General features: G+C 37.1%; 1 protein-coding gene and 1 long non-coding RNA gene across 2 annotated transcripts in view; both read right to left on the minus strand.

The window, feature by feature from the left end:
* LOC107587953 (CD97 antigen-like) overlaps positions 1-8169 on the minus strand; it is a 93987-nt gene that overhangs the window by 30116 nt on the left and 55702 nt on the right. The gene's annotated exons all lie outside the window — the stretch shown is intronic.
* LOC107587954 (uncharacterized) lies at positions 855-7213 on the minus strand. Its single transcript, XR_001609526.1, has 3 exons — positions 7202-7213; positions 2917-2918; positions 855-930 (listed from the first exon to the last, which is right to left on the minus strand). It is a non-coding gene; the product is annotated as an uncharacterized lncRNA (long non-coding RNA).

Raw genomic sequence — 8169 nt, forward strand, 5'->3', positions numbered from 1 at the left:
TGCTGGGTTCAGAAACCGGGTGCTCGTCTTGCAGTGTTTATTTCACTCATCGAGATATGTCCAGAAAGTAAGTAAGCCGGGTTTCGGCTTCATACTTCCTGGATCATGCAGCCATAACACAGGCTTCTGCGGGAGCCTTTGTGATTATCAGGCCCCCGGTGTGTCACTGCAAAAATTTGGGGTTACGCTTTCATGCTACCCTGACTGGTGTACCGTATCTGGGTCGCCCTGAGGGGTTTTCCCGATCACCAGGATATCCTCTTGAAGCATCACCCCCCTCACCGTTGAGGGTTATTGTGAGTATGATGTTTCTTTCGAGCGTTAATCCTCTCTGAGGAGTTGTATTCCTCGCTCCATGGGCTGTCCTCATGGTAGTATTGAGCAATGCTCCCCTTTTATCAAAGGGTTACCTGGAATGAGGTTTTTTCAATGTATGCTTCAGACACGGGTCATGACGAGGCGTTCCCCATAGCGACCCCTAGAGGACGCAGTGTCTCGTTCCCTACTCAGGGAACCATGGTTACATAAGTAACCTGAGACGATTTCCCATATTTCATAACACAAGTTATGACACCCCAAAAAATGGCAACCTTTGGACACTATCTAATAATAATCTAGTTCCTTTTTCTCTAGAGTTTAACCAAAGGGTTTTTATCATTTTTAAAAATATTTGGCATTTTTGACTGCATTTGTTATTTGTCAAAAGTATAAATGGCAAATGAGGCTGCATACACCTGTGCACACACATACATCCCTGATATAGATTTAGACATCAAGTTCAAGTTTCTCTTTTACTGTCTCCCTTAGGAGAAATTTGTCTTAGGCAACCGGGAGAGCAGATCAAACAAAACAAAAAAAAATATTACACCATTCCAAAACATATATTTCCTATACAATCCTAGTAATACACCAACATTACATGTTACCCATCTGCATACACCTGTGCACACACATACATCCCTGATATAGATTTAGACATCAAGTTCAAGTTTCTCTTTTACTGTCTCCCTTAGGAGAAATTTGTCTTAGGCAACCGGGAGAGCAGATCAAACAAAACAAAAAAAAATATTACACCATTCCAAAACATATATTTCCTATACAAAATTCTCTCTCAATTGTAATGTATAAATTAGATCCTTATCAATTTGCATATAAAGAAAATAGGAGTACAGAAGATGCTTTGAATACTATGACACACTTTATTTTAAAACACCTAGACATATTTTGAACTTTGCACTTTTGTTTTCTCTAAAAGAGTTTCAAATGTGATTATGTAAATACTGTACATCTGTAGTAAAGTCTTTCAGGGGGTTTGTTGCAAAGACGCACTTGCAGTCTAAACTGGGCTTTGCTTAGTATATTGCTCAACTATCAACTTAACCATTCATTGTATTTAGTGGGAATTAAAGTCAACTTTGTCAATTTTAGCTTTACATGGCAATGGATAAAAATGAAACAAGTCCTTCAGGAAACAACAATGACACATGTTGCAGACAATCATGAGGACTAATAGAAAACAGTAAATATGGACAATAAATACAGACAAAGGTACACTGATTTAAAACAGAATTGACAATGAAATAAGTAAGTAATATATGACTTATTTGTAAGTACTGAGTGAATAAATATACAGTTATTATTACAATTATTAAGTTAATTTAATATATACAGTATAGCTTAAGTGAGTTATTAAAAAAATATATATATAAGAGTGATGTTATTGTTACGTTTTTGTTTGGTGGTCAGTCTTATTCTGTTGTAGTGCACTATTAAAGTGATGATAGGTCAGTTGAGCATTCACAGTTAGACCAGCTGTGCAGAAGTCTGACTGCTTGTGGGAAGAAACTGTTGAGTTTGGAGATTCTGCTCTGAATGCTTCTCAGCTTATTCGTAGATGGAAGGGGCTTTGTGCGCTCCTCATTTGGAAGTCACACTCATGGTCTTTGCGGTCAAAAGTGACCGGACACCTGAAATGTAACTTTTTTCCCAGTAAAATCAATCTAATATATTTTTGTTCAATAATATTTTTTCTTTTGTATTTTGAGAGAATTTTATGGTACTAATTAATATTTGTGCAATAATTATGATCAATTTTTCCCATTGAAAAAAAATAAATAATAAATTCTAATTTTTAAAATTATTTTTCAATTAATGCGGTATTTCAGATTAAAATAGAAACTAGGCCTTTAAAATCCAATTTTTGAAGGCAGAATAGCACCTCCTGGTGAGAGCAAAAAAGAGAAAAACCTGTAATGTCATTGTGTAACCACTAGATACCTGTATATGACTCTATAGAGAGGCTTTTGAATTCCCTAGTTGATTTTATACATAATTATTTACTTTTATTAGGTTGTGGATTTAAATGTATATTTTCTTAATGAACTTAATACATATTTTGGACGGTTTGAGGCACTGAATAACTCTCCTGCAAGGAAAAGTGTTCCTCATTTAGATGAGGAGGTACTCAGTCTTAGAGCAGCTGACATCCGGAGGACCCTGAGAAAAGTCAACGCCCAGAAGGCAGCGGGTCCTGATAATATTCCAGGACTACTGGATATTCCAGGACTTCCTGGCTACTGGACTTTTTAACAGACAGACCTCAGTTTGTGAGGGTTGGAAATCATACCTCCAGTATCATCTCTCTGAGCACTGGCTCCCCTCAGTGCTGCGTCTTGAGCCCATTACTATTCACCATGATGACCCATGACTGCTGTGCTAGGTTTAGTACAAACCATGTTGTGAAGTATGCGGATGACACGACAGTGGTGGGCCTCATTCAGGATGACAATGAACAGGCCTATAGGGAGGAGATGAGACAGCTTGTGGATTGGTGCAACACAAATAACTTGCTCCTGAATGTCGAAAAAACAAAGGAGATCATTGCTGATTTCAGGAAAAAGCAGCACAGGCACACACCACTCATCAGAAATGAAACTGCGGTGGAAGTAGTCAGTAGTATCACGTTTTTAGGGGTGCAGATCACAGATAGCTTGACATGGACCGTTAACATCGCCTCTCTTGTGAAGAGAGCACAGCAGCGTCTTTTTTGTCTGCGTTGGATGAGAAGAGCACACCTTCCCTCTCCCATCCTCAGTACTGTCTACAAAGGCATTATAAAGAGCATATTGACCAGCTGCATCTCTGTATGGTCTGGGGATTGTAAAGCCTCTGACTGGAGGTCTGTACGGAGAGTGGTGAGGACAGCGGAAAAGATCATTAGCTCTTCACTGCCTTCCATCCAGGTACTCGCACACAAACGCTGTCTGACTCGTGCTCAAAACATTGTAAAAGACAATAAAAAGCTACCTACCATTAAGGCATTCTTAAAGACTACTTTTTGTCAAGGTTTATATTTTTTGCTGTTTTAAATGTTGATTTGAAGTGTAGGTTTTTGCATTATTTTTACTACATCCAAACCTGAACACAGAAAGCATTTTGTTACACAAAACATTAAAATACTATAACAATGTAAAAAAAAAAAAAACAGGAATGCTTTATCAGAGTTTAATCCTTCTGGGTCTGATCTGATTTTATCCTCTTATTTCAGTCTTCTGACTCATTTTGGCTATATAGTTATAGCCATACTAATTAATTTGAATATGTATAATACTGTATGTGTGTGTCTGTGAGTGTGTGTGTGTAAGTAAGTGTGTGTGAGTGAATGTATGTGTTTTACACTCTTGATGTTTTAGAGTGTAACCCCTTCCTTGCAGTCCACTTTTTTACTGCATTATAGTGTAATTATTGATTTTATTTTACATAGTTGCAGTGTTACAGTCACACCAGTTCATAGGTGTGTCTGTGTACAAGTGTGTGTCCGCACGTGTGTGAGTTGGTGTGTTGATTTTGCACTCTAGATGTTTTAGAGCTTCACCCCTTCATTGCTGTGCAATTTTTTTTCTGCATTTTGGGGGATTTGTAGATTGTACACACAAAAATTATCTGTATTTTTGTCCCCCCCCCACTTAGATTTTTCAAATCATGCCCTCAACTGTTGCTGAGGAAGTCAAGTATCCTGTTGCACATTGATGTGTTTAGTCCAAGTGCTGACAGTTTTTCGAATAGCGTTTGTGAGATGATTGTGTTGAATGCTGAGCTGAAGCCAATGAACAGAATTCTGAGTTAAGAGTCTTGTTTTTCAGGTGTGAGAAAGCCAGGTAAATTGCCAATCACAAGGAGGCATCGCCGCCTCTCACATGATTAAGTAATATTTAAGTAAACCAAATGTATTTTTATACTCAAATTAAATTACAGGCATTATGGGGTCAGTTTTACTAACAGCTTGAGCCATCGCAAACCGTCTTTTGGCGTTAAAATTGTATTGTCGGGTTTTACTAAAGATGCGCAGTGAAGAATTAGCGCTGAAAAGGCGTGGACACAGTCATTTTTGCACCTGATCTGACTGAATATCCATTTGTAGGAGTTTCGCTTTCAGACGCAAAAGTTATGGGAGGAGAGTTTGTATTATGTTTAATCTCATCTGTATTTACATTTCCTGTTCTTCTTCCTGTTAATTTGTTTCCTGGTTGCTTATGATCATCATCATCATCATTATCATCACCACCTGTTTCTAGATTGCCTTGACCTTCCTCGTTGATTTTCTTCATGTTTGGATCTGTATTTCTTCTGTGGCCTCTTGCATAAAGCTAGTTCAACAAATGCTGACTTTCAGAGTAGGTTTAGAATTGACAACACAAACAAGTTCATTTCAGGTTAATTGGGGTCATTAGGTTTCATGACGCTTGTTATCAACTTTTTCTATCAACCCAGCTTTTAACCCTGAATTAAGTCAAGTCAAATCACCTTTATTTAGATACTGTAGTGCTGTATACAATACAAATTGTGTCAAAGCAGCTTTACAGTGTTTCAATAATGTAAACAAAATTAAATTCTGCTATCCACCTTATTTTTGCCGTAAGAGGATTTGTAAATTGAATGTGTTTGGCTTCCGGTGTCATCTGCTTCCAGCTATTTTTAGCTGTACTGAACAGCTTGTTTTGCTGCTTCATATTACCATAAGTAGTGATATGATACGGCATACGTCAAAAAATGATTGATGGGTTTGACCTTTTGACCTTTCCCCCCTCCCCCACGCGGCCCCTCCCCCACGTAGTGACCACCCACGTTGCGACCACCCACGTTGTGTTGACCCCGGTGACCTATCCAGATGTGAAAACCGGTATATGTGAAATTCCGACATCAACCTTTGACCTCCGGGGATGAAAAATTATGTTTGTTCAGATGCATGTCCATTTCAGAGGATGGCAGGCTATAAATGAAGACCTTAGGAATGTTTTTGAAGATTTTAATGGTCCGTTCCCACATCCGGGGGGTTTGCCCATCTGGGGTCCGAGTGTCCGGTTGCATTCCAAGGCATGCTTAGATAAATAGATGCTGGCACTTCTGTGGAAAATCAGAAAAGAGCTGCGAAATACATAGACATGTCAGACACACTCAGGCAAACTATACCAGACTATAGAAAACAGGGGACAGTCTCTCTCTCGCTCTCTCTATCTCACACACACGCACACACACACACACACACAGGTTTGTTTTTTATGGTTTATGGGGACTCTCCATAGGCGTAATGGTTTTTATACTGTACAAACCATATTTTCTATTTCCTTACACCAACCCTACCCCTAAACCTACCCCTTACAGGAAACTTTCTGCATTTTAAAATAAAATAAAAAAACTAATTCTGAATTATTTATAAGCCTTTTGAATTACGGGGACACTGAAAATGTCCTCATAAATCACCTTCTCATTGTAATACCTATGTCATACCCATGTTATTATACAAATTTGTGTCCTCATAAACCACATAAACATGCACACACACCCACACGCATGCTCAGGCAAACTATACCAGACTATAGGAAACAGGGGACAGTCTCTTTCTCTCTCTCTCTCGCTCTCGCTCTCTCTCTCTCTCTCTCACACACACGCACACACACACACACACACACACACACACACACATACACACTGTAATGTATAATGAAATTGAAAATAAAACAGTAAATAAATAAATAAATAAAATTCCTCTTACATTTTATCGTGAGACAAAGTCTTCCTCCTGGCAGAAGGTATGACGATTCTTCAAATGAGAGGTTTCCCAAAACCTCTAAAAACCCCCTCTCTGTCTCTGTCTCTCTCTCACGCACGCCTGCACATTCAATTGTCCCGAGTCTTATTCGCTTCTTTTAAATGAAAATAAATAAATTAATAAATTATGTAAACACACATGATATAAAACAAAGCAAAACATTTACACTAGTTTTAGTCGTCACTAAAAATATAAAAACGTCGTACATTTTACCAGGATTGGGAAAAAATATATATTTTAACAGGCCAAATGATAAGGGTTATTGGGATCCCCTGACATGTCCTGACATGTCATCGTCATGTTTTACAAAGGCTTTCCATAGGCACAATTCAATTCAATTCACATTAATTTTTATAACTTTTTCACAAAACAAATTGTCGCAATGCAGTTTCACAGAAAATTTAAGTTTCTACATTATATTTACAATGTTTTATATTTACATTTACATTATATCAATGGTTTTTATACAGTATCATCCCCTAAATCTACCATCACAGTAAACATTCTAAATTTTTAAATTTTCATAAAAATCATGTAGCATAATTTATAATTTTGAAAAAACAATATATTTTTTTACTGTAAATTCTGCATGTGCTTACATTTTTAATTAAATATTGTTTTTAAGTGATCTGAATTATGACGACTCAAGAAATGAAATCATAAACCACATTTACCTTGTTATATCAGTGTAATACTCATATCATTATACAAATTTGTGTTCTGATAAATCATAGATCATAAACAAGCACACACATGCATAAAAAGTACAAACTAAAGAGAGACTTATCTCTATTTTAAAGAATATGGAAATAAATAATTATATATGACGGCATGTTTTACTACCATGTTACTAAAGCAAATCATTCATCATGCAATTAAAAAAAGTATTCAACATTTAAAGTTTATTGAACTTATAAAACACATCATTCTCTTCATTTAAATAAATAAAATGTGATTATATATAACATACTTTATAAAAATAAACATTTACTATGGTTTCAGATGACAATAAAAATGCTAATACATTATTCTGGGGGAGATGATGACCAACCAGAGGTTTAAGTAGGAAAAGATCCTGTCTCTCGTTCTAACCCTCACCCTCACCATCTCTCTCTCTCTCTCTCTCTCTCTCTCTCTCTCACTTTTAAGGATTTATTTAAGGCCACTTAAGAGAAATAGCTTACAAGGACATAAATATTATAGATGCAATTAGATGTACAAAATCATGGACCAATGGCGTGCAACAAGTCTTCACAATATTAAGCATATCACTCAGTTGTTATGGGTATAAATAACAGCGTATCCGCCATATATGACGACTGCCCATGATAGAGGACAAAGCACAGTACTTTGCTAGCCGTTTAGCCCTCTTTTTGGGCATCCTAATTTGTTGAAGCCCTCTTACAACCAGCCTGTGTGTGTGTCCTAAGCTGCCAAATATAAAAACAAGTAATCGGCCTCTATAACTTATCTCTGAAATGGTATTTAGGAGTGGTTGATATTTAATGACTTTAGTCATGAAAGCTTCCTCCATACTAGAGTCAAAGGTGCATGCAACCTCCAAAACAAACACCTCTCTACACTCCTCATTAATCACAACAACATCTGGTGTGTTAGCAGACAGGCATGAAAACATTTAAGAATTACTGTTGTAGCGTCTGGACCACCCAAACACACAATATTTATTTTGTTAGCTAGATTTAACAAATACTCTGTAACACCCCAGGAACAGGCCCCTGATTCCATGGTAACCCTGACACCCGATCCATTTACGACCTCCTGGAATTTAGGTGAAGAAAATCCCCTTCCTTGCCCATAAGGAAAATCCACAAGGAATGGACTTTTCTACTAATTAATTCATAGGAAAACCTTTCTTTGAATGAACAGTGTATCCTTCAGGTCATTGGGTATATTATTGTCATCGTGTATTTTGTCTTTGATATTTTTAGACTATTTTAGGCATGCTTGTGAGGGAACCCATTCCTGATCATCCCTTTTCACTATATGTAATCTTACCTTGTTTAGTATCTATGAATTTGCCTTCTTATGATCGAAACAAG

The sequence above is a fragment of the Sinocyclocheilus grahami genome, unplaced genomic scaffold (genome assembly GCF_001515645.1).
Source record: "Sinocyclocheilus grahami isolate Dianchi unplaced genomic scaffold, SAMN03320097.WGS_v1.1 scaffold97.1, whole genome shotgun sequence".
Taxonomy (NCBI): Eukaryota; Metazoa; Chordata; class Actinopteri; order Cypriniformes; family Cyprinidae; genus Sinocyclocheilus; species Sinocyclocheilus grahami.